We start from the raw sequence: 25,881 nt of genomic DNA, 5'->3' as shown, positions 1-25,881 counted from the left end.
ACGGAGTAGACACACTACTCCCCATTCCTCTCACTCAGTATAGCTAAACATCCTAGACAAATTATACACACACATGTGCGCTCAGTTGTGTCCAACTCTTGGCGACGCTATGGACTGTAGCTTGCCAGTCTTCTCTGTCCATGGCATTTTCTAGGCAAGAATACTCGAGTGGGTTGCCATTTCCTCTTCCAAGGGATCTTCCTGATCCACGGATCAAACCTCTATCTCCTGCATTGGCAGGCAGATTCTTTTTTTTTTTTTTTTTGGCAGGCAGATTCTTAATCAATGAGCTGCCTGGGAAGTCTTATTTATATATAAACAAGACTCTGAAAGGGAACGAGAAGAATACTAACTAGGTGGGAACCTTGGGACTGAATAAACAACAGGGTGGCAACTGCCCTGGCTTTTCCTTTTGCCTCATATATCCTGGACTGGGGTGCCAGAGCAGGCAGCAACTTGGAAATGAGAGTGAACACAAAGAAGGAAAGCTTGCTCTCACTAGTCAGAAGACCAATGAAAGGGACAGCCTAGGAAGACCACAAAACTTTTAAATAATAACTGCCTTACTCCAGCCAAACACCACTACAGAAATAGCAGTGGCCACACTCCCATTCCTGCCCAAGAACACTGGGTTGGGAATCTAGATTTCTGCCCTCACATGGCTGCATGAAGGTGCTCCAGCCTCCCTCCCTCTTTCCTGTGAAAGTGGTGTCAAAGAAGGCAGAGTGGAAAGCCAGACCATTAGTCCATACCAAACAAAAATGAGGTGACCCTCACCCTCTCCGCTGGAATGGTGTCAGAAGAGGGCTAGTGGAGGGTCATGACATATACCACTACTGTAGTAGGCAAAACAATACCTCCCCAAATATGTCTGTGTCCTAATTCCCAGAACCTGTGAATATGTTGCGTTACATGGCAAAGTGGAAATAACTTTGCAGATGGAGTTAAAGTTGCTAACCAGCAGACCTTAAAATAGGGAGATTTTTCTGGATTATCTAGGCAAACCCCATGTAACCACATGAGCTCTCCAAAGTATAAGTGAGAGGCAGAAGAATGGGTAAAGATTCTACTGTGTGCTGTGCTTAGTTGCTCAGTCATGTCTGACTGTTTGCAACCCCATGGACTGTAGCCTGCCAGGCTCCTCTATGCATGGGATTCTCCAGGCAAGAATACTGGAGTGGGTTGCCATGCCCTCCTCCAGGGGATCTTCCCAACCCAGGATCGAACCCAGGTCTCCCATATTGCCAGCAGATTCTTTACCATCTGAGCCACAGGTGGGGTTTTCTGCCACATCAAGCAATTCTCAGGCGCCAGCTGGGTATCCTAAAATTCAACTCAATTCTGACACTATCTATCTGGGGACAGGGTCAGGTTCCACAAGTTAGGGCTTTGGTCCTACAAGACTGTTCCCTCACCCCAGTTCAGACACCAGTCTCGAGTCCATGTTGTCACCTGGGCTTCTGATCCACCAGCTATAGATTGGAGAATCCAACAACTCCCTCCTTGGATTTGATAGTGGCTCACAGAACTCAAACATTTTACTTACTAGGCTACATGTTTGTTGTAGAAGCCTATAACTTGGGAACAGCCAGATGGAAGAGATGCATAGGGCAAGGCATGGGAGAAGGGGTGGGTGCGTTCATGCCCCCTCTAGGTGCCCTACTCTCCCCACACCTGCAAAGTGCTCACTGTTATGCCCAAGTCGCGAAATCACCCAATGACCACCAGGGAGCCGATATCCAATGCAAAAGCAAGAGAGTTGTTATTACCAAGCTCGAGCTGGGGCTCCCACCGATACTGACACAGCGGCTATAGGGGGGAGCCCCGGGTTTTGGATTACATTGCTTATATAGGGAGTAAACATGGAAGAAAAAGGATTTCTAGGTAGGGGAATGTCTGACTGGTCATTTTCTTTCAAAGGGTTGTGTGTTGGTTCTTGATTGGTCCCTATTGTCTAGGTAGACCACAAATTCCTGAGTGTTAAGTCAGGAGATTTTGGTCTGGGGTCTGATTGGCTCATGGGCAGTGGGGTGAGGTCAGGGAATTTCCAAAGGCTCTTTTCCTGGAATCTTACAAAATGGAGTTTTTCTATTAACAAAATGGAGTAGCTTAGATTCTTCATTCCCCTCTTCTCTAGGATCCAGGACAGACCCAATCATGGGTCTGAGGTCAGCTCTATATTGTCTCCCGCTAAGGGGACTGTTGGCAAGGCTATATATTGGGATCTGAGCACCATGAGCTGCACCGCGTTGATGCGGCTTTTAATGAAGGCTAATTTGTTTAGTAAGCATGGCCCGAGGGTGAGTAGCAGTAACAAGATAATCAGGGGCACTACCAAGGAAGATGTGAGAGTTGTGAACCAGGGGGATGAGTTGAACCAGGATTCAAACCAATTTTGAGACATTTCTCTTTCTCTTTTTCTCTGACTCAGCCCTTCTCTTATCTTGGCCAGGGACTCCCTGACTACCCCCGAGTGATTCACATAAAAACAACGTTCTTCCCCTAACGCAGCACATAGGCCCCCTGAGAGACTTCATACTCAAGATACTTCTTGGGAATTGGGGTGGAGGTTTCTTTCTTCTGTAACTTCTTCTGCTGTGCATGGGCATAGGCCTGCCTAGCAGAGCAGAAGTCTGTCTCTACCTGATCTAAGTTGGGGTTTTCCACATCTGAAACCCTTGTTCAGTTCAGTTCAGTCGCTCAGTTGTGTCTGACTCTTTGCGACCCCATGAATCGCAGCACGCCAGGCCTCCCTGTCCATCACCATCTCCCGGAGTTCACTCAGACTCACGTCCATCGAGTCTGTGATGCCATCCAGCCATCTCATCCTCGGTCGTCCCCTTCTCCTCCTGCCCCCAATCCCTCCCAGCATCAGAGTCTTTTCCAATGAGTCATCTCTTCGCATGAGGTGGCCAAAGTACTGGAGCTTCAGCTTTAGCATCATTCCTTCCAAAGAAATCCCAGGGTTGATCTCCTTCAGAATGGACTGGTTGGATCTCCTTGCAACAGCAATTTAGTTGGCCCCTCTCAGAGATAAAATAGACAAGGGCCAAACAAGAGACCTAACAGGATGGTCATCTCTGGTCCCTGGAAACAGAAAGCAACATTTGGCGTGAGGGTTGCAGGGTTTGTGACCCCTTCTGATTGGCTGGTGGTGAGGCAACAGAGCTGTGCTCCAGGAATCTTGTGTTCAGTCTGAAGTTACCATCTTCCACCTGGGTGGGGGCTCAAAGACATTGTTATGCATATTTCTTTGAGTAGGAACCAGGACTCTGTCTGGAGGCTGTACCAAGTTGTTGATTGTTTCTGTTTTTGTATCCCTTCCCTTCCCTGATTAGCAATTGTTTGAATCCATGCTTTGGAATTCAGGGAAGGTCAAGGAGGCTGAACAAAGTCTATATCCTACAGATAAGAAATGGAGAACACAGAACAGATCTGTACTCCAGAGCCTCACAGAGTCCCGCTCAGTTTTAATTTTAGGGAACTGGGCAACTATGACTGTGATAACTTACTGTCAAAATGGGGCATAGGACTGCCCCAGCTTGGAGTATAGACACTGAATTGAAAGTATTTCTGAGTTCCAAGTTCTAGATCTGAGTCTTGTATGTTTAAAATCTGAATCCCTTGGTCTGCCATTTTGGTGTAACAGACCCAATTAGAAGTAGTTGGAGGAGTGATAACTGGAATTTAGTAGACAAAATAAATCTTATTTCTTTTTAGAAGAATAGGCCTAAAACCCAGTCTGGACCTGGCACTTCAGGGAGACTTGTAGCCATGTAGCCAGTTGCCTAGTTTTATAAAAAAAAAAAAAAAAAAGTAAGGTTACTAGCTTCCAGCATACATTGTTTTGAAAATGGTGGCATCCAAGCCTGACACGACTCAGAAAACTCAAGTGTTTAGCAATACAAGGTATAATCTGAAGTACACTCATAGCATCACCTAGTTATCTCCCAGGATATCTGAACCATAGCTACTCTATTTTCACTTTTAATTGTAAACTTTTCCTTAATAGCCAAAGCATATTTCACCGTTAATGACGTCAGTGTTTCTCTAGGTACGAGAAGATGCAAGAATTGGGACTCATAAAATCTCCTGAAAAGATCTAACTATCTGAAGGCCTGTTCTGCCAGTTTTTTTCCAGAGCACGGAGTGCCTCATTCCTGATTTCCACCCTGAACTCCTTTCAGCGGCGTTGAAAGTCAGTAGTTGCGGCAGCCATGATTTAATCTTTGTAGGTGTAGATGGCGAATGTCAGTCTTCAGTTGGCAGAGCCCCTTTTGCTCATAAACTTGACCATGATTTTGAGGGGGGCATTTCATGACCATTTTATCCCATGGTGCTGAGAATGTCCATTCTCAGGTTTGGCAAAGATTCTGTTGACAGGCCACTCAATGTGCTGTTACTGGATTAGGCCATAAAACAGTATCCAAAATTCTCTGGACCACCTGTCTTACTAGCTTCTTGGTCCAGGAAAATATTCCCTCCTGTTGCTTCTTGCCATATCTAGAGTTACACTGTTACCATCATCGATCTCATATGGGACTATATATTATTCTATTAGAGGTCTCACACACATATTTGACAGTGTAAGAAACAGCAATTTTGTAAAAGAGGTGAAATACAAATAACATAGCCAGCAGTATTAGTAAAGTCACAAGTAAGACTTATGTTAAGAACTTCCATTAGATGTAGCCCAGTATATCTTCAGGTCATCTGACTTAGTCTGCCCTGTAGAATCTTTATATTCCAGGGAAATTATATATTGGCACCATCTATAAGGCACATAGCCCAGTTTTCTAGTGTTGAAATGAAGTGAAGTTGCTCAGTCGTGTCCGACTCTTTGCGACCCCATGGACTGTAGCCTATCAGACTCCTCTGTCCATGGGATTTTCCAGGTAAGAGTGCTGGAGTGGGTTGCCATTTCCTTCTCTAGGGGATCTTCCTGACCTAGGAATCAAACCCAGGTCTCCCACATTGCAGGCAGACGCTTTACCGTCTGAGCCACCAGGGAAGCCCCAATACTGGAGTAGGTTGTCACTTCCTCCAGGTGATCTTCTGGGCCTGGGGATCAAACTCACATCTCCTGTGGCTCCTACATTGCAGGTAGATTCTTTACCACTGAGCCATTATCTTTAGTATGATTTAATTTTTTTTCCAACACAGAGGAGACTTTAAACCTACTATAGCCTGGTGTTATCTATATAAATCCATCCCATAATTGTGGGAGATTTTCCCCTCCTTTGTGGAAACTTTTCTTGTTCTGATTGAGCGTGGTAATAGAAAAAAGCTCAAATTTATAGCCAGAGTCAGAGCAGGCATTATTAATTGGCCCAGTGAGGAGATCCTATCTAGTAATATCACAGTGACCTGAATATGACTATAATTTTTTAAGTAAATTTTCTCAGGGCCAACCAGTTAGAGTCTGGTAGTAGAGAAATTCACCAAGGTAACCCAGAACTAGACACAGGTAATTGGCCACAAACCCAACAATTGGATTGATTTTTTTTAATTTTTTTTTATTTTTGCTTTATTTTACTTTACAATACTGTACTGGTTTTGCCATACATTGACATGAATCCACCACGGGTGTACATGTTAAAACTAGCATAGGATCAGACCTATGATAGAAAAGCATTTGACTTATATGCAAAGGTCTAAGAAGTCAAGAAAACATAAATGATCATACGAATCAGGTCCAGCATCTTGGGGAAGCTGTCTACCTCTGATGTCGTCGTCTTCTCATCCTGGTATAGTGTAGTTTTCCTGATTAAAAAAAAGTCCTTCCATCCATGTTGGAGACAGTCCCTTAAATTATGTTTTTTTTTTCCAGTCCTGGTTGCAGGTCATGAGGCATCTGATCTTCATCCAAAGATAGATTACTGGGATAAGCTTCAGAAACAAACTTAGGGCGTTCAAGAATTCAATTAAATTTTACATTAATATCACATAACAGCAAAGAACTATCTAAGAGATGAGTCCTACTAGATGCAGACCTCCATTAACAAACTGGTATTTAACATTTTGAAATATCTTTTTCTCCTTAAAGTTACCCTTATTTTTATTAAATATAACCAAATTAAGGCTAGTTTGTTTGCCAAATAGGTCTGTGCTCACTAATTTTGGTCTGATGATTTTTATAACCATAATTGATTATAGGCTTTTTATTTTGCTGAAACACTTATAGAGTCTCAGACTGAACTTTTAAAATAAAACAGGGCTGGGAAACTCACACCAAAGGCTTATCACAGATTTTGCCTAACAAATCTAGGTGAATTCTTCCCTTTTTAAGGTCTCAAAAATTTGAGATTTTTGTACCCATGAGATAACCTTCCTCACTCATTTGATAAACTTACTGGAAACCTAAGAACTTCCAATTTTTGGAGTCAGATAGAAAATATAATTGTTTTGTTTATGATGTTTAATTTTACCAAAGTATTGTCATAATTAGTTTGAGAGGAAGATTTTCCCTACTCCCTGAAAACATAAGATTCAAACCCATAATTTTTCAGATAGAAACCATAAAAGTTATAAGCATATTCGCTGGTTCATTCAGTCCTTTTGTTAACTTTTGCGAAGTCATCAGGTTTTCTATTAAAATACCAGGACATATCAGAATGTTAAAAACTCCATATAATTTCTAGGATATCTGTATTAGTAATTTTACCATACATTATAACATGAGCGGATTTATTACTCATTTGATAATCTTTTCCATGTAATTTAACCAACCAAATAAACACAGTTTAATATCTCTCTTTGGGATGTTCCAGGGGCCCTCTGAAGCACCCCAAAGTTAGCTAGAGATCAAAAGGACTTCAAAAGAGTTCTATTTAGGAAGTTTTATCAAAAAGATCAATTAAAAGCATTTAAAACATTTGGTCAGATTTAGTCAATGTTGAGGGGTGTATCATTTAGCTTGTTGATATGTCACAATAGGCCTAAATACCAAGGCTCAAGGTCTAGTGAAAGTCAGCTCTGCCATCTTGGACCTAGTTGACTCTTACCAGTTTTTTTTTTTTTTTTAATGGCTGTGTCATTCTTAACAAAAATCCATTTATCTAACTAATTGTAGCCCAATTTTAGAAAATCCTGATCATGCATAACTCTTTTTAGTATTTTATCATACCCTTGCTAAGTTTTTTTTTTTTTTACTGAAAACATACTTCTTACTTTCTTTTAGCAACCAATAACTAACTTTTATATTAGCATTTTATAGATTGGTGAGCATAAATACCAGCGATAATTTCTAAAACCCTTGCTTTCTTAGAACATTTTAGGATGGCACCAAACATTATTCATTTATAGTCCCAATCTCTTTAGTTTCTCTGTAAAAGAAAATTACTATTTAGTGTTAAATGTTTCAAAATCTTATTTCATTTGGAAATAAACTAACTATTCAATAGACTTTCAACACTTAGCACAACCCTTAGAAATTTAAGTTATGCCAATCTGGAGAGACAATTTTAGACAGATATTTTTAAAGAATAATTACTCTTAATAGGGTTTATATAAAAGCTCATATCTCATTTACATTTTTTAGAAGTTTCTTCACCTGAAGTAATTTCCTTGTTGACAAACTTGTAACAGATATAATATTTAACTTACATTAAACCTAGGTACAATGAAAATATTCTACTTAACGTTAATTACTCTAAGACATGTCTATATTAGATAGGTCAACAAACAAACATTAATATCAGATATTTAACATTGAATATTTCCCAGTTCACATGAACCTGGAATTTATTGTTTAATTTAGAATTACTTGATTTGTAAGTGCTTACCTTTTTTTAAGCCAAATAAATAAAGCTCATATACAAATTAACCTCAAAAATATTACCCAGAGACAGAGACATACCAAGACATATTTAGACAGACACAGTGCAAGATCTAGCTTCAAGTCTTTTTTCCCTTTTTCTTCAGTGTCAGGAGTTAGTGATGGTCTAGATAAGTGTTCCTGAGAGCCCTGGTCTCAAGGCACAGGGAAAGAAAATCAAGTTCTAACAAAATGGCAGCAGGTCTAAACCACATGGTGGCCAAAGCAAAATTTCCTTCTCCAGGGGATCTTCTTGACCCAAGGATCGAACCCAGGTCTCCCATATTGCAGGCAGATGCTTTAACCTCGGCTCCACCAGGGAAGCCCTTAAATACAAAAATACAGTCTCTCAGAAAACCTCCTATAGAGACACAGAACTTCAGATCGAAGTACTAACATCAAAGATTTCAAGGGAGGAAAGGAAGCCAGGTTGAAAAAGAAGGAGGAGGAGGCGGATGAGGTGGGCAAAAGGGGTGGCCTTACAGATGTCTCCTGCCACCTACAGATACCCAGGCATTACAGGACTGTTCCCTGGGCCTCCAGAGAAGGGAGGACTGGAACTCAGCCCTACCAGAAATCAGAACGAGAATTCGAGTTCTCTGCCAAGAGGAGGTGATCAGTCTCCAATCCTCAGCTCAGGCTGAGGGCCCTTTGACCAGATTCCTGCGTCCAGGACTGGGGGACTAGAAAAACAGGGAAGGATAGGAAGGGTTAAGGAGAGGAAAGAGAGGGAAGGGGAGAGAGATCAATAAACTCTCTTGTTCCTTACTGATTGGGGCACTCTGGCCAGTTGTTTGTGTCAGGAGGAGACCAGGCACAAAAGGGTCCCAGTTGCGGCCGCTGGGTCTGGTCCATTGGCAGGCAAGCTGGCCCCTGAGTACCCCGAGTGTTCAGGATGTCAGTCTTGGCGAAGAAGAGCCCCACCAGAGTCACCATTTGTTGCAGGAAGAGGGACCCCTTCCAGGGCCTGAAACTGGGCTCTTGTCTAACACTCGGAAATGAATTCTCCGAGGAGACACATGTGCTGACAAAGCAAGAGATTTTATTGGGAAAGGGCACCCAGGTGGAGAGCAGCAGGGTAAGGAAACCCAGGAGAACTGCTCTGCTGCGTGACTCGCAATGTCGGGTTTTATGGTGGTTCTGGGAAGTGGTCGGACACTCGGTGTCTCCTTTAGACTTTTCCCGAACTCTTCCGGTTGGTGGAGGCTTATTAGTTCCATATTCCTTATCAGGATCTCCTGTCATAAAACAACTCATGCAAATGGTTACTATGGTGCCTGGCCAGGGTGGGCGGTTTCAATCAGTGTGCTTCTCCTAACAACTCCCCCCTGCAAGATGGGGTATAGCGGCACCGTTGGTTCAGGGTCCTTGGGATTCTTCAGGTTCTTTCCTACATGTCGCCAACACCTGAGTGGTAGAAAATCCCTGTTGAGGCAAAAAAGGTTTTACCCAAGGAGGGGGGCGCAATATGATATTTTCCCATACTATGATATAGGGAACTTGGTCAGGGTGTCTGATCTGCGGTTGGAAGATGATATCTCGGACTCGGTATACAGTTCCCAAGTCAAAGGTGCCTTCTGAGGGCCAGCCTACATGGAAGGTCGGCCATTCTGCGCTGCAAAAAGTGATTAATTTATTCCTTTTAATTTCTACACTGAGGTCATGAGACAAGGATAGAGGTGTGGGGCTAGAATGGTGTTGCCCCATCGTCCCTGGATCAGTCAGATGTTGGTAAATTAACACAGACAATACGAACAGCCACACAGACAGACAGACAGACAGGAGAAATACACCTCCGGGAGTCCGGAGGCAAAACCGAAAGACGATGGCCTCTGGCCGTTCAGCGGGAGCAACCCGCTATTGTCTACAGAGAACAGGGACACTCCATCCCCTCCGAGAGGGTCAGGGACGTCTCCCAACGACCCCCACCGGTGACCCGTCGGCACGTCCACCTGAGTCATATACCAGTCTCAGAAAATAGGCCCTGTCAGAAACGAAAAGAAAGACAGAAAAAAGCTTACCGGTTGCAGATGACTCTCCAGATTGGTCTTCCCGTGGAGCTGGTGGGAAATCCCAGACGAGCCCCCAAATGTTATGCCCAAGTCGCGAAATCTCCCAATGACCACCAGGGAGCCGATATCCAATGCAAAAGCAAGAGAGTTTTTATTACCAAGCTCGAGCTGGGGCTCCCACCGATACTGACACAGCGGCTATAGGGAGGAGCCCCGGGTTTTGGATTACATTGCTTATATAGGGAGTAAACTTGGAAGAAAAAGGATTTCTAGGTAGGGGAACGTCTGACTGGTCATTTTCTTTTGAAGGGTTGTGTGTTGGTTCTTGATTGGTCCCTATGGTCTAGGTAGACCTCAAGTTCCTGAGTGTTAAGTCAGGAGATTTTGGTCTGGAGTCTGATTAGCTCGTTGGTGGTGGGGTGAGGTCAGGGAATTTCCAAAGGCTCTTGGACTTCCAAAGGCTCTTTTCCCAGAACCTTACAAAATGGAGTTTTTCTATTAACAAAATGGAGTAGCTTAGATTCTTCACTCACCAACCCAGAAGCTCTCCAAACCCATCCTTTAGGGTTTTGATGGGGCCTTCATTACACAGCCATGACTGGTTAAATCATTGGCCTATGGCCACTGAGTCAACTTCCAGGCCCTCTCTGCTCCCTGGAGATTGGAATGGGACTGTGGGGGTGGGGATGGGGTAGGACCGAAAGTTTGAACCCTCTAATCACCTGGTTGGCTTCTCTGGCAACCAGATCCCCCACCCCTTAGGTGCTTTCCAAAACTCTCTCATTAACATAACTAAAGATACCTTTCTGATTCTCATCACAGGAAATTCCAACGAGGCCAGGGACTAAATGTATTTTTCTTATTATAAATCACAATATCACAGTGGGTTAGAGGGGTGTAATGTGAGAAGGACTTGGTCCATCATTGCTGGCTTTGAAATTGAAGAAAGGGGGCCTCTAAAAGCTGGGAATAGCCCTCAACTTGCAGCCAGCAGGAAAAACAGGACCTCAGTCCTACCACTGCAAAAAATTCGTCTGCCAACAAACCAAATAAGCAAGAAATGGGTTTCCCCTGGAGCCTCCAGAAAGGAACACAGCCTGCTGACTCCCGAATTTTAACCCAGTGAAACCCCTACCAGACTTCTGACCTAAAATAAACAACAACAACAACTGGGAGATAATAATTGTATACTGTTTTACTGTTTTAATCCCCCTCAATTTCTGGCAATTTGCTGCAGCAGCAACAGTGTTGCTGGTGAATTTAAGGCTTTTTCTTCATCATGAAGAATTCGGAAATGAAGTGTTGCAGGAAGGGGGACCCTTTTCAGGGCCCAAGAGTGGGCTCTTCTCTAACACTTGGAAGTGAATTGTCCAAGGAGACACACATGCTGACAAAGCAAGAGGCTTTATTGTGCAGGGGCACCCAGGCAGAGAGCAGTAGGGTAAGGGAACCTAGGGGAACTGCTGTGCCATGTGACTTGCAGCCTTGGGTTTTATGGTAATGGGATTCGTTTCTGGGTTGTCTCTGGCCAATCATTCTGATTCAGGGTTCTTCCTGGTGATGCACTGTTCAGCCAAGATGGATTCCAGATAGGAGGATTCTGGGAAGTAGTAGGACATATGGTGTCTCCTTTTGACTATTCCTGAACCTTTCTGGTTGGTGGTGGCTTATTAGTTCCATGTTCCTTAATAGGACCTCCTGTCTTAAAATAACTCACGCAAATGATTACTATGGTACATGGCCAAGGTGGGCAGTTTCAGTCAGTGCATTTTCCCTAACATCTCCCTGCTGAGAAACTTCATACTCAGGATACTTCTTGGGAATTGGGGGTGGAGGTCTTTCTCTTCTGTTAACTACTTCTTGCTGAGAGTGGGCATAGTCTTGCCTGGCAGAGCAGAAATCTCTCTCTATCTGATCTAAGTTGAGGTATTCCATATTTGAAACCGGCTTCCACCCTTGTATTAACATCGTTTTGGCCTGAACCTGTTGGAGTCTGTTGGAGATAAACTTTGCAAGGAGGAGTTGAAGCATACAGGGGCCAAATAGGAGGCCTAGTAGGATAGTCATCACTGGACCCAGAAATGGCAGGAGCCAAGAGTGGAAAGGAGGACTCCACACACCTGTCGAACCCGAACCCCAGATATTTGTGGCCTGTTCTGAGATCCCCTTGTATCTTCTTGGACCTGTCCAGACTAGTGATAATAAGGGCAGCATTCTTCCTTCAAATAAAGACATGTGCCCCCTGCCCTCCAGTCAGTAAGTCTAGGGCCCAGTGATTTCGTAGAACCATAGTGGCTAGGGAGCCTAACTGGGGTTGTAGACGTCAGAAGGTCCTTGCAGTTTTCTTCTATGGTTCCAGCAGTGTCGGTAGAAAGCTGCTGGAATTTATGCAAAGAAATTCCCCCAGTGGCAGCCCCTGCCAAACCAGTGGCCGATCCTGGTGCCGGGAACAAGGGGGTATGCACTGCTACATGATGTATACTCTGGTGGGTATATACTGGTAGAGGCAAGGAGGCATTACTCCTGGCCAGATCTTTGTGGGGCATGACATACACTAGAGAGCAAGTTCCTGACCAAAAAGGGGGCAGAGATAAGATAAGAGTTAAGTAGGTCTTGCATATGAAGTAGACACCCTGGCTGGGTTCAAGCTGGGCAACAAAACAAGTCTGCCAAAGGGGGACACGGTTTGCATCAGCCTTACAACTGGAGCATGGCATAATGGAACAGGGAGGAGACCATCACCCCACTTGCTGCAAAGCCAGCAGCAGTGAGGGCATTTAGAAAGGGATTCAAGTATTGAGAGGCATCCTGGGACTTGTCCTCAAGGTAGAGAGTATTTCATTTGGGTTCCCACCATAGAGTTAGGTTCTCATGGGTGGGGACCCCCTACAAGGGAATGAAGAGTGGTCAGAGTTGCCCATCCAGTTTAGAAACCAGGGTGTGGTGTTTTGGTCGTCTAGAACAGAACATGGATTTTCGAGATCATTTGGTTAATGGGGTCCGAGGAGAGCCTCATGCCTGGGGATAGGTATAGTGTGTCAGTTTTGCCAGAGCTGCTTAGTTCCCAGGCTTTGGGCTAAATCATAATACCCTAGAGAAATTTCTAGATCCCTATTTTTTTCTGCTAGTTCTGACATGGAAAGTTACTCCACACTGTGAGCTGTCCAGATCTCCCATAGACACCCCTGTCAGGGAGTTGTTTTTGAAGCAAATAGGGAAGGTCACTTGGGGAATGTTAGTCACGAGAGAAAATAAGGGATCGAGTGGGATTGCAGATGTTATTGTGGGAGTAAATATAGCCAACTGTCGCTGGTAGCAGGGCATGAAGTTTTCATCCCCTTTTACCCAAAAGACTATGCCATGACCAGATGGGGTGTGTTGAGTGGTAGCATATCACTGGGCTGGAAGGGTGGGCCACTGATACTATGGGATAGGTTAGACATATCCCTAACTTCTGCTGCTAATGCAGGTCTAACAAGGGATAGTAATGTTAAGTTGAGAAGCAGTGTGGTTTACAAGTGTATATGCATCATTAAGGGAGAGATTACTAGCTGTACAGGGAGGCATAATCAGGAAGAAGAGGGACATCATAGGATACATTTTTACTTATCTGATGGTGTTCTGCCTGTATAAGTTTCTGAGGTCTTCAGTAGGTGCACAGGAATAGTCCTCTGGTTTGGGGGTCTCAGTCCCGATCTCCCTATCCTGTAAACCACAGGATTTTATTCTAGAATTGTGGACACAGGCAGACAGGCCCTTTGCTTTTATAGCAGTTGAGGTTACTAGAACAACCTGATATCACCATGTCCATTTCTCTGACAGCTGATTCAGACTCCCTTTCTCTTGCTAGGTCTTCACTAACACATGGACCCCCACTCTACTTGGGGGTTTTTCAAGTCTTCCTGTGGCTTAGGGAGAACTTGCTCTCCATATCGCCAGAGTCCTTACCAAAACATTCCCAGGTCAATTATATTCTTTAGGAATGCATTGGAGAAGGCAGTGGCACCCCACTCCAGTACTCTTGCCTGGAAAATCCCATGGACAGAGGAGCCTGGTAGGCTGCAGTCCATGGGGTCGCTAAGAGTCGGACACGACTGAGTGACTTCACTTTCACTTTTTACTTTCATGCACTGGAGAAGGAAATGTCAACCCACTCCAATGTTCTTGCCTGGAGAATCCCCGGGGTGGGGGAGCCTGGTGGGCTGCCGTCTGTGGGGTCGCACAGAGTCAGACACGACTGAACCGACTTAGCAGCAGCAGCAGCAGCAGCAGCAGCAGCAGCAGGAATGCATTGGTGTCCTCATCAGAAAACAAATCAGAAGTTAAGAACGGGCGTCCATACATCATTTCATAAGGGCTTAATAACAATGGCTATTTGAGGGCTGCCTGTACCCTCACATGGCTTCCCTGGTGGCTCAGATGGTAAAGTGTCTGCCTACAATGCAGGTGACCCGGGTTCGATCCCTGGGTCGGGAAGTTCCTCTGGAGAAGGAAATGGCAACCCACTCCAGTACTCTTGCCTGGAAAATCCCATGGACAGAGGAGCCTGGTAGGCTATAGTCTATGGGGTTGCAAAGATTCGGACACGACTGAGTGACTTCACTTCTTTTCTACCTTCACGAAAGCTATGAGTAGCATATGGATGTGGTGGTGTCTCACTGAATTAATTCTCGCAACCACACAGGATTATGAGACAGTGCAGGGAGAGGTCACCGAAGAGCAACTCCCGAAGAAAACGCTGAGTGCATATTTATTGATAAATTATCTGGAATTCAGTAACAGAGCTCAGCAAAGCAATAGTAAGGCTTTGAAGATAAGGAAGTTTGTTCTCTGTGCAGAACATTTGCTGAGGCTGACAGTATCAAGGTATACCTTGGCTGATGGTCAGCCAAGGTATCTGTCTTAGGAGCATGAGAAAGAGTACGTAAGGAAAGGGAGAGATAGAACAATCTCCAGAAAACGGCCTTGAGAAAGTAACATTATTTATATTCCCACAATTCCCTTCTTGTTTTATTAAGGAGCATATTGATTCCCTTCTTGTCGGAGAAACAGCATCAGCATAGCTTTGGTGCGAGTGAGGCATGAAAACTAGGAGATTAATGTTCAGACTAAAAATAAGACACAAAAAACAATTATGAGCAATATGCATGGGAAAAAAACATAATTCCAAGTTAAGTTTAGAGGTACAACTTTTAGGATTCAGTCAAGTAGCAGTATCAGAGAGTGTTTGGAGAGTGGCATCAGAGGAATGTTGTTGGAGAGTCTTTATTTGTTCATTAAGTATATTTTGTAAGTGTAAGATGGAATCATTAATCATAGAACTTGTCTTAGGGTTTAAACGTTGTTTTAAATTATTCCAGGTTTCAGAATAATTATATACTACTTATACTGTAACACAGACATGTGAAAACGTGCTATCACAGTCCAATTGAGAACGAGTCCATAAAGCTTGTTGACTTTTCACCAAGCCAAAGGATGGCAGCCTCCAGATTTGCGAGGTGAGACAATATCATTTGGTCAATTTCAATTTGTTTAGTAAGATCAGAAGTGATATTAGACATAAGGGTTTGTACCTGATTGACAGTCTTTAATGAAACAGTGAGAGCAGTAGCCGCAGTTGCAGCTAGGGCAGCAGCTGTAGTAATAGCTACAATAGAAATCACGTGTGTCCCTAAAAATCGTTTTTTATGTGTAACTAATTTAGATAAGGTCTGCACTATTTGAGCTAGGGGTGAGCCAAGCCAAGGTCGATTTATAGAAATGGGTATCCAGATCTGAGCTTGTTGTTTAAGGATAAAAAGAAAGGAATGATTAATTAAAAGGGAATAGTTATAGCAAGGAGTAAGAACAGTTCCAGGAGGTAGGGTTAAAGAAAAATTAGAGTAAAATCGGGTGCTAGTGCAAAGATGTATGGTCTGGTGGTACAGATATTGATATGTGTGAAGATCTGTGAAATTCCAGATGAAATGACCATTGGAAAAAGTGGCAGGATTTCATCATAGAATGTGTGGAAAGAATGGGAGTGCAAAGTGCCACATGAAAATTTTATTGGGAGAATACCATAAGGGAGCATACCAGAGCCTAGATATAGGGCCAGCAAAACCAGGATTCCATAAAGGATTCGATTTATAATAATGAAATGGTAAAGGCCAGTTCCAAATCTGTCCATGTCAAGTCTTATTACTGTCTTGTATCAATAATGCTTGAGGTCCCCAATTTTGTGTAGTATATTTGTAGGGGGAAAGGAGTTGTGTAGAGAAATTACTGGAACGGCAGACATGCCAACTGAAACCATCAAATATATCCATCTCCACCCAAGAATAAGCACATAAAGGAATAGAAAGTTTAGGGTAGGACATGCCCAGAGTCATGTTACCGTGAAAGCCAGCAGTAAAAACAAAAGTTTGGTGCTTAATAGTAACAACTCAAGATTCAGATTTTGGAGGCCATTTTATATTGTTCATATACCATTGTGGGCCTGTATAAGCACATATTTGTGCATCTGTAAGACTGGTAATATAGAAAGGCAGATGAGGAGTGCCATTAATAGTCCAAGGGTCATCTAGGATGTGTATAGGCACGTCAGGAGGGGGTGGGAGTCATTTACCTCCCGTAGTGGCAGAATCATTAGTGGAAAGAGGAATTTCAGGATCTTCCCAAGGGACAATGGAAAGTAAGGGAGGATTCAATAAACAAGCCCAATAAGTAAGGCTGAGACAGGAAGCTTGAGTGGTGTGAAGGAAAAGAAGAAAGGCTTACATAATTTTACCTTACTGGCAGAGTTTGTGGTTATAGTAGCTAAAAGGGAAAGCAATATCTTTTCAGGTGTAATGGGAGTGCCAGTATTAACAAGAGCATTTTCAGCCCTTGAAGTAAGGCATTTAATATCACCCCAAGTGATGTCAGTGGCTGGTGAGGAAATCCGAGGTCTCTTCGGAGGAGGCATGCCTGGAGGTGGTACTGGATCGGTAGTAGGTAGTTGAGTCAGGTAGTGGATTCTTGAGTCTGGGGTGCCAACTCATGGTAAAGTTTAATACAACGAGCAGGTATCCAGAGAGGACCTGATGGAGATAAAACAGTGGCATATTCTCTTCCCCCTGTTAGTAATTTCACTGGACCCTGCAAGACAGGAGACGGGGGATGCTTATACAAAACCAAAGGGTACTCGTGAGATTGTGGAGGTGCAAAATGTCAATGTGCTGTGGAATGTGAAAATTTTTGTGAAAGTGTTAAATAATTAGTGGTAACATGTAGCAACATGTAGCCTTTTTCTTGTGGGGACTAATTCTTTCCTCTTTCTTTTTTTGTTTATTGAAGAATAATTTTCATAAACCATTTAGCTTGACCTGTAGGGTTATGAGGAATTCCAGTCACATGCATCATATTCCACAAGTATAATAAGAACTATTTTGATTGGGAGGATATATAAGTAGGGGCATTGTCAGTTTAATTGTTTTACAGTGGCTCAAAACAGCAAAGCATTCCAAAAGATGTGCTTGAATGTGTTTTGCTTTTTCTCCATGCTGAGCTGTGGCCTAAGGGAAACCAGAAAGTGTATCAATAGTTACATGGATATAAGTGAGAGGTTTAAAAGGTGGATAATGAGTAACATCCATTTGCCAAATTTCATTTGTGGAGAGTCCTCTAGGGCTGACATCAGTAGCTGAAAAAGAGGGAATTAGAGATGGACAAGTTGGACAAGTGCAAACTATTTCTTTAGTTTCAGTATTAGTTAAAGAAAGATGTTTGCTTAAGGCTGTAGCTCCTTGATGAAAGAACTGATGTGACTGAAAGTGAAAGCAAAAGTGAAGTCCCTCAGTCGTGTCTGACTCTTTGCGACCCCATGGACGGTAGCCTACCAGGCTCTGCAGTCCATAGGATTTTCCAGGCAAGAATACTGGAGTGGGCTGCCATTTCCTTCCTCAGGGAATCTTCCCAACCTCTTAGCAATATGACATAAACACAAGGAAGTGTCTAAGTGAGCCTTAGTAAACACAGACCTTAATTAACAAAACTAGAACTTAATATTCAGTGAAACATAATAGATACCATGGGCCTGACATTAGTTGGGTGGATTTTTCTTTTAGAGCTCCCCGGTATACTTTGAGATTTCCGTATATGTTGGGAGACAGTTTTTCTTACCTTGATAAGGCTGTTCAGACCCCAAGTGTCTCCAATTTCTGGAGGAACAAGGCAGAGAGAAAAGAAAAATGTTTAAATTTTATCCATTGGTGTAAATCATTAAATTGTTTTAAACCATCAGTAACTTGAGAGGAGCTTCTGAGCTTCTTTATATCTAAAAACAAAGATTAAAAGCCAGTAATATGTCAGTCAAAAAGTCATGAAAATTATTATCATATTTAGTAGTCTATTTAATCCCATGTAATCAATCCCTTTGATCGATCCCTTGCCATCCTTTTCTGATGACTGAGGATGTCAGTGAAAACAATAGTCTCCAAGAAGCTCATGAAGTATTTGCCAATGTCTGTATGACCTGTCCAGCAAAGTGGGTGCCCCGATTGTTGGAGACTGTAGAAAACATCTTAGCCATTTTTTTCCCCTCCATTGTGAGATATTAACCTTGAAGCCAGGAAAGGCTTTATCCTATCAAAATAAAGGTGAGGTTTGTCAGAGAGCTGAGAAAAGCCAAGCAGGCAAGCAGTCTTGGACTTGGATTTCCCATAGCCCCAGCTCTGGTTTATAGCTATCGTTTATTCATTTTAAATTCCCTGATGAGGGGTTAATTTTAGTAGAAGTGGAATGAGCTTTGTCTATGTGTGCCATAGTCTATTATCAAAAGCCACATTCCAAGGAAACTTTGTTTTTTCAACAGGGCAAGAAAACTAAATTTTAGTTTGGTATCAGCCTATGTTTACTGTGAAACAATAGTTATTTACTTAGTCAAAGTAACAATAAAAGACTTTAAAGGCAGTTTAATGTCTTGTATCATGTATAAAACTCTCTTCCATTTGTCATAAACTTTTTTTACATTTTCTGTATCCATCATTTTGTCTGTTCAGAAAATAGCCACCTATAAGTTTAGATTTACTTTCTTTCTCCTTAATGTGATTTTATCCCTTATACCCTTTTATTAAAGACATGCATCTTAATTTTCTTTAGCAACTGTGACAAATTAATCTTAGCAAGACAAAGACACACATTGAGACATATGTAAATCTGGACAGACAGATCTCATAGTTTTCTCCTTGAAATTTAAAATGGTTTTTTTTGCCCCTCCCCTTTTTTTAATTGGTTTAAAATTCTACCAATTTGTTCATGGCTGGAGTCCCAGACAGAGTGGGCTGTGTGTCTTCAGGACATGATAAGAGTTAACTTTAGGTTTCCTTCCTCCGCCCCTCCCAGGCATATTTCTGTTTTCTCAGGCAGGGTTGGAGCTCCAAAAGAAGTATTTTGATAAGCTATCCTTTTCCTAGTTGCATGTGCGAAAAGAACCAGTTTTGTACTTTCAAAAAGATTTCATTTTAACCAGTTTTCTCTGAGTCTAAAGAGTATCATGGCCATTCAGTGTCAAAAATGTCATCTGTCCTTTTCGTAGTCATAGTTTCATAGCTAAAATTTAAATAGAGTGTTCAAATTGGTTCTGATGACAGGGGTAGACTGACTGATAAGATGCTTTCCCAGCAGGGATTGTCTCTCTGGGGAGGTGAAGTCTTCGCTTAAAGCAAAGAAAGCCTGCATAAAAGGGACTTCTTAGGCTCTGGGGATCAAACTTATCCCAGTTTTTTGAGATACAATTTAAAGGGGTGATTTTGGAATTGTTAGCTCCCATCTGTAAGAGAGAAAACAGTGGCACCCAGTGCTCTGGCTTTTTTCTACTGGAGGTGTCCCTCCCGGCCCTAGATGGGGGTGGAGACAGATCTTCCATTTAAGTTTTCTTCCTGTAACATATTTTCTATCATAGAACATTGAGGTTGAGTTAAGAGCGAGTCAACAAGTGGAGGAGCAGATTTGATAGGCTCAATAGAAGCAGATTTAGAAGCTTCTGGAGGAGGTGGTGGAGGCAATTCGGGGGGAGGAATAAGATCAGCCCATGAAACCTTGTCCTTTTCTATAGCAGAGAGGGCTTTGTGGCATAAATTCCAAGTATTCAGGTGTTGTACATTAATAATACCTACTCCATTTCTCAACCAATGGCTTATTGCTCCCAATCAGACACTTTCAAGGTAGCTTCTTGTGGATACTAAGGACAATGAGTACTAATAATGGTAAGAAGTTCAGTTAAATCTAAATCAGAAATCTTGCAACCAGCAGCAGCAAGCAAAAAAGAAAGCTGGTGTTTATGAGCACACTGTTTAGGGGGATAACGAGTTACCCATAGGCAAAAGCCAAAGTACTGCACGTCAAAAAGACTTCATTCCAGCCGTGGTGGATTCATATCAATGTATGGCAGAAATCACTATAATATTGTAAAGTAATTAGCCTCCAATTAAAATAAATTAATTAAATAAAAAATAAATCCCCCCCCCCAAAAAAAAAGACTGTTCCATCACTAGCCTTATAGGCTGTAGTTCCTACCTGGATGAGCAGGCATCCTTTTCTCTTGCTCAGGCTTGAGGAACAGGTGCATAGCAAGCCTTCAGGTCCCTGTTCAGGCTCCAGATGTGGCAGATTCTCACTGAATTACTTCTCACAACCAGACAGGGAATATGAGAGACAGAACAGGGAGAGCTTGTGGAAGAGCAGCTCCTAGAGAAAACGGTGAGTGCATATTTATTGAGAACTTACCTGGAATTCAGTACCAGAGCTCAGCAAAGCAATAGTAAGGCTTTGAAGATAAAGAAGTTTGTTCTGTGTGCAGAACAACATTTACTGAGGCTGACATGTCAGCCAAGGTATCTGTCTTAAGAGCATGAGAAAGAGTACATAAGTAGGAAAGAGAAAGACAGAACAATCTCCAGAAAACAGGGCCTTGAGAAAGTAGCAACATTTAAATTCCCATATATCAGTCAGTTCAGTTCAGTCCTCAGTTGTGTCTGACTCTTTGCAACCCCATGGACTGCAGCACGCCAAGCCTCCCTGTCCATTGCCAACTCCCGGAGCTTGCTCACTCACGTCCATTGAGTCCGTGATGCCATCCAACCATCTCATCCTCAGTCATCCCCTTCTCGTCTTGCCTTCAATCTTTCCCAGCATCAGGGTCTTTTCCAATGAGCCTATTCTTCGCATCAGGTGGTCAAGTATTGGAGTTTCAGCTTCAGCACTAGTCTTTCTAATGAATAGTCAGAACTGATTTCCTTTAGGATGGTCTGGTTGGATCTCCTTGCAGTCCAAGGGACGCTCAGGAGTCTTCTCCAACATCATAGTTCAAAAGCATCAGGTCTTTGGTGCTCAGCTTTATTTATAGTCCAACTCTCACATCCATACATGACTACTGGAAAAACTGTAGCTTTGACTAGACGGAACTTTGTCGGCAAAGTAATGTCTCTGCTTTTTAATATGCTGTCTAGGTTGGTCATAGCTTTTCTTCCAAGGAGCAAGCGTCTTTTAATTTCATGGCTGCACTCACCATCTGCAGTGATTTTGGAGCCCAAGAAAATAAAGTCTCTCACTGTTTTCATTGTTTGCCCATCTATTTGCCATGAAGTGATGGGACAGGATGCCATGATCTTCATTTTTCTGAATGCCGAGTTTTAAGCCAGCTTTTTCACTCTCCTCTTTCACTTTCATCAAGAGTTCCTCTTCACTTTCTGCCATAAGGGTGGGTATCGTCTGTGTATCTGAGGTTGTTGATAATTCTCTGGGCAATCTTGATACCAGCTTGTGCTTCATCCAGCACAATATAGTCCTACATATGGATCTGTTTATTGTGTGTTTCTTGACATAGTGTAGCCAGAGCCCTTTTAAGATTCTGGTTGGCTTTCTCTCTACCTTCCCTGAGGCTTGAGGCCACCAAGATGAGTGGAGGCAATATTTGATTCCTAAGCATGCAGCCAGGTTCTGGGATATCATGGCTGTAATTGAGGGCCCACTGTCACCCTGAAGAGATGGAGGCAGCCCAAACCTGGGCACTATCTCCTTTAACAGAGCTTTGCAGACTTCTGTAGCTCTCTCTGTCCTAGTAGAGAACACCTCAATCCATCCTGTGAATGTGTCAACAAAGACTAGAAAATAAGAAAACCCTTGTGGTTTCAGCATAGCTGTAAAATCCACCTGCCAGTCTTCTCCTGGGTATGACCCTTGATGTTGGACAGGTTTAATTAGGGGAAGTGGCAAGGGTCTGGTGTTTGGATTGTTTCTTAGACAGGTATCACAACTCTGTGTGATCTGCCAAGTAACTTTAGCCAACCGGGGGTGGCAGAGAATGGGCTTAAGCAAGGTTTCTGGTTCATCTCTTCCAAAATGGGAACTTTTGTGTAAGGAGTTAATAATTTTCCAGACTTGAGAGTCAGGGGGTATTATTTGAGCCTAGTCAGTCTGGAACCACCCACATTACCCAGTCTCCCAGCACTGCTTGGCACATCAGGAATGTTCCTCTGGGGTATAATTCAGAGTCAGGGTTTCCTTGGGGAAAAGGGAGCAGATAGCAGTGACAGGGGTAGCTGCCCTAATGGTTCATTTTGCCTCCTGATCAGCTTTCCTATTCCCTGGGCCTCCTTTTCTTCTTCCTTTTGGTGACCCTTGCAGTGGACAGTATTTAATTTAGCAGGAAGTTTGACCGCCTCCAGAAGCCTGAGAATGAGTTCTTTGTGTTTAATAGGAGAGCTTCTGGCACTGAACATCCCTTTTTCCTTCCAGATGGCTGCATGGGTGTTCAGGATGAGAAAAGCATATTTAAAGTCTGTATAGACATTAGTCCTTTTTTCTTTCCCTGGTTCCAGAGCTCTTGTCAGCTTTCTGGGCTGAGGTGCCTGGGGGAAGAGACCCACTTTTTCTGGTTTCTTCTAGGCTCATTATGGCATATCTTGCTTTCCTCTCTCTTTTTCCCACAAAAGCACTGCCATCTGTGTACCATTCTTCCTCTGGGCTGGATAAGGGTGTCTCGGATAGGCTAGGGGAGAAGAGTGTAATTCATCTATGACTTGCATGCATTGGTGGTCTAAAGGGGAAGTATAGGGGCCCAGCATTAAGGTGGCTGGATTTAAAGTCTGACAGACTGTTAATATTATTTTTGGAGTGTCAAGGAGGAGGGCCTGGCATTGGGTGATCCTTTCCCCTATCATCCATCTATCCCCTTTAGTCTCCAAGACTGCTTGCATTTGGTGAGGTGTATACACTGTGGTGGGCTGACCCAGGGTCACCTTGGAGGCCTCTTTAACCATAAGAGTGGTGGCTGCTACTGCCTCGAGCCAAGCAGGCCACTCTTTGGATACCTTGTCTAGTTGTTTTGAGAGGTAGGCCACAGGCTGTAATGTGGGCCCCACCATTTGTCCTAACATCCCAAGAGCAGTTCCTACTCTCTCAGAGACATACAGCCTGAAAGGCTTTTCCATGTTTGGGACGTCTAAATCTGGACCCATACTGACAGCCCCTTTCCAGGCATTAAGGCAACCTTGCAGGTCTCCATTCCAGTCAAGTGGCCCTTCCTCTTTCCTTCTTAGTTTCTCATACAGGGGTCAGGCCAGATTCCCATAACCAGAAATCCAGATCCAGGAAAATCCAGTCATTCTTAAAAATCCCCTAAGCTGTTTCCTCATTTGAGGGTAAGGGGTATTTAAGCTGAGGGATTTCCTCTGGAGGGTCGAGCCTTTTCTTTTTTTCTCCTCTGTGATTATAAATCCTACGTATCTTATTTGGGTTAAACTAAAATCCAATGCCAAAGAATGCTCAAACTACCACACAATTGCATTCATCTCACACACTAGTAAAGTAATGCTCAAAATTCTCCAAGCCAGGCTTCAGCAATACGTGAACCGTGAACTTCCTGATGTTCAAGCTGGTTTCAGAAAAGGCAGGGCGGGGAGCTGTTCTCAAGCTGTTGGGCATCCTCAGCCCTGGTCTCCTAGAACTAACACAGACAGAGCAGGTATAGGGGTCTCAACATGCCTTCCCTTAGGGTGATATGGACACTGCCCCTTCCAATGTCCATCCTCTTGGCAGGAGGCACACTGGGTGCATCTCAGTGGTGGATCCCTAGGATCCTTTTTTCTTTCTCACTCTCTTCATAACTCTCGCATAGTGGTACAGTGAACCAAGGTCAAGATTTTAGCCTGTTGTTGGGCTAAGGCTTGTATCAGCTTCTCTATCCTTCCATCCTTTTGGGCTTCTCTTTCCTCCCTTTTGACCTCCTCCTCCCGGTCCCTATTGAAAAACACTTTATTTGCCTTCTCCACTAGCTCATCTCTTTGCCGGAGGATGTGGTGTGGTGGTACAGTGGGAGCTATTCTGACATGGCCACTGGAAGTTGTGAAAACATGGCTGCAGTCATCTTCTGTGGCACTTTATACCTCTGAAGTTCAACTGATCATGGCTGGAGCCAGCATCAAGCTGGATCCAGGTCCTGGACCTCTCCATTGTCTAAAGTGAGAGCACTGCTGCTACTGCTACTGCTAAGTCACTTCAGTCATGTCCGACTCTATGTGACCCCATAGACGGCAGCCCACCAGGCTCCCCCGTCCCTGGGATTCTCCAGGCAAGAACACTGGAGTGGGCTGCCATTTCCTTCTCCAATGTATGAAAGTGAAATGTGAAAGTGAAGTCACTCAGTCGTGTCTGACCCTTAGCGATCCCATGGACTGCAGCCCACCAGGCTCCTCCGTCCATGGGATTTTCCAGGCAAGAGTACTGGAGTAGGGTGCCATTGCCTTCTCCGAAGTGAGAGCACAGTATTCATGAATTTTTTGTTGTTGATTTAACCTTAATGATGGCCATGGTTTTTTTTATTTGTATTCTGCCATATTTTAAAAAGTTTTTACAAAGTTTATGACAGAATCACTTTCATATATTCATTAGAAACAGTAATTCTTAATGGAGAGGAAGAGTAAGTTGGATAATATAAAATATTATGTCTAAATCACATGTATTTAAAATATTTTTCTACATTTATCCAATGGATTTATCTTCTAAAGATATAAGTATTTTGTTTTAGATTATGAATTCACTTATTTTGGAAATCTGATAGTGTCAAATGCTAACTCTTTGTGTGTATTTTTAATTTTCAAAGTACTCACACAGGTAAGTACATCCAATTCATGGCAGTCTGATTTTTATATAAATATAACTAAGATTTAAAGCAGAGTTCTACTTATTTTAAAATATAATTCAAAGTTTGGTATTTCTTGGTGGCTTAAAAAAGATGTGTTTTTACATTTTACCACACACCAATATGTTGCAAATTAGATTTGAAATTTCAAAAGTATTGAAATTGGGTTTTACATGTTTAAACATAGGTATGTGACTGAATTTCTGTATTATCAGCTCACTTGGGATATAATCTATTTGGGTTTAGCTCAGTAGTGTTTATTTTGTAGTAGCAAGTAAACTCATACTGTGTATTTACCTTCACTACTAAAAGATGTCATCACTCTTTTCTTTTTTCAAAGTTACCTAAGTACATGAGTAGGGAGAATAAAATTGTTAACAATTTTGGGTTAAGATTCCACAGTTACAGACAAATATTTTAATCTGATTAATAGTAAGTATTTTAATATCATGATTTTTGACATTACCTCTGATGACCTCGCCTTAAAATTCCTCCTTGACTTTTGTGACAATGCTATATATTTTATTCCATTTTCAAGTAGTTTGGACTTCTCTGGCTTTCCTCAGAGGAAGTGTAGGAATCCCTCTGGGCCCTATTTTCTCAGTTTTTCAGGCCCTGTTATATAAGAGTCAGTTTAACATTTCACCTGTCATCAATATCCAGATGACTTCCAAGCCTGCGTTCTCTCACCTTAACCTCTCTTCACTCTTAATCCCTTTTTTCCCCCTAGTCTGGGGCTCTGTCATAATCAATCTGTTTCATGGTTTCTTCCTTTTTGCCCAACATCTCTATTGAGAGATAATTTATATACCATGAAATTCACCCATTTAAAGTGTAAATTCAATTGTTTTTAGTATATTCACAGCATTGTGCAAACCATCACCACACTCGGA

Source organism: Ovis aries, chromosome X, assembly GCF_016772045.2.
Source record: "Ovis aries strain OAR_USU_Benz2616 breed Rambouillet chromosome X, ARS-UI_Ramb_v3.0, whole genome shotgun sequence".
Classification (NCBI taxonomy): Eukaryota; Metazoa; Chordata; class Mammalia; order Artiodactyla; family Bovidae; genus Ovis; species Ovis aries.
This window is presented reverse-complemented; position numbering follows the sequence as displayed.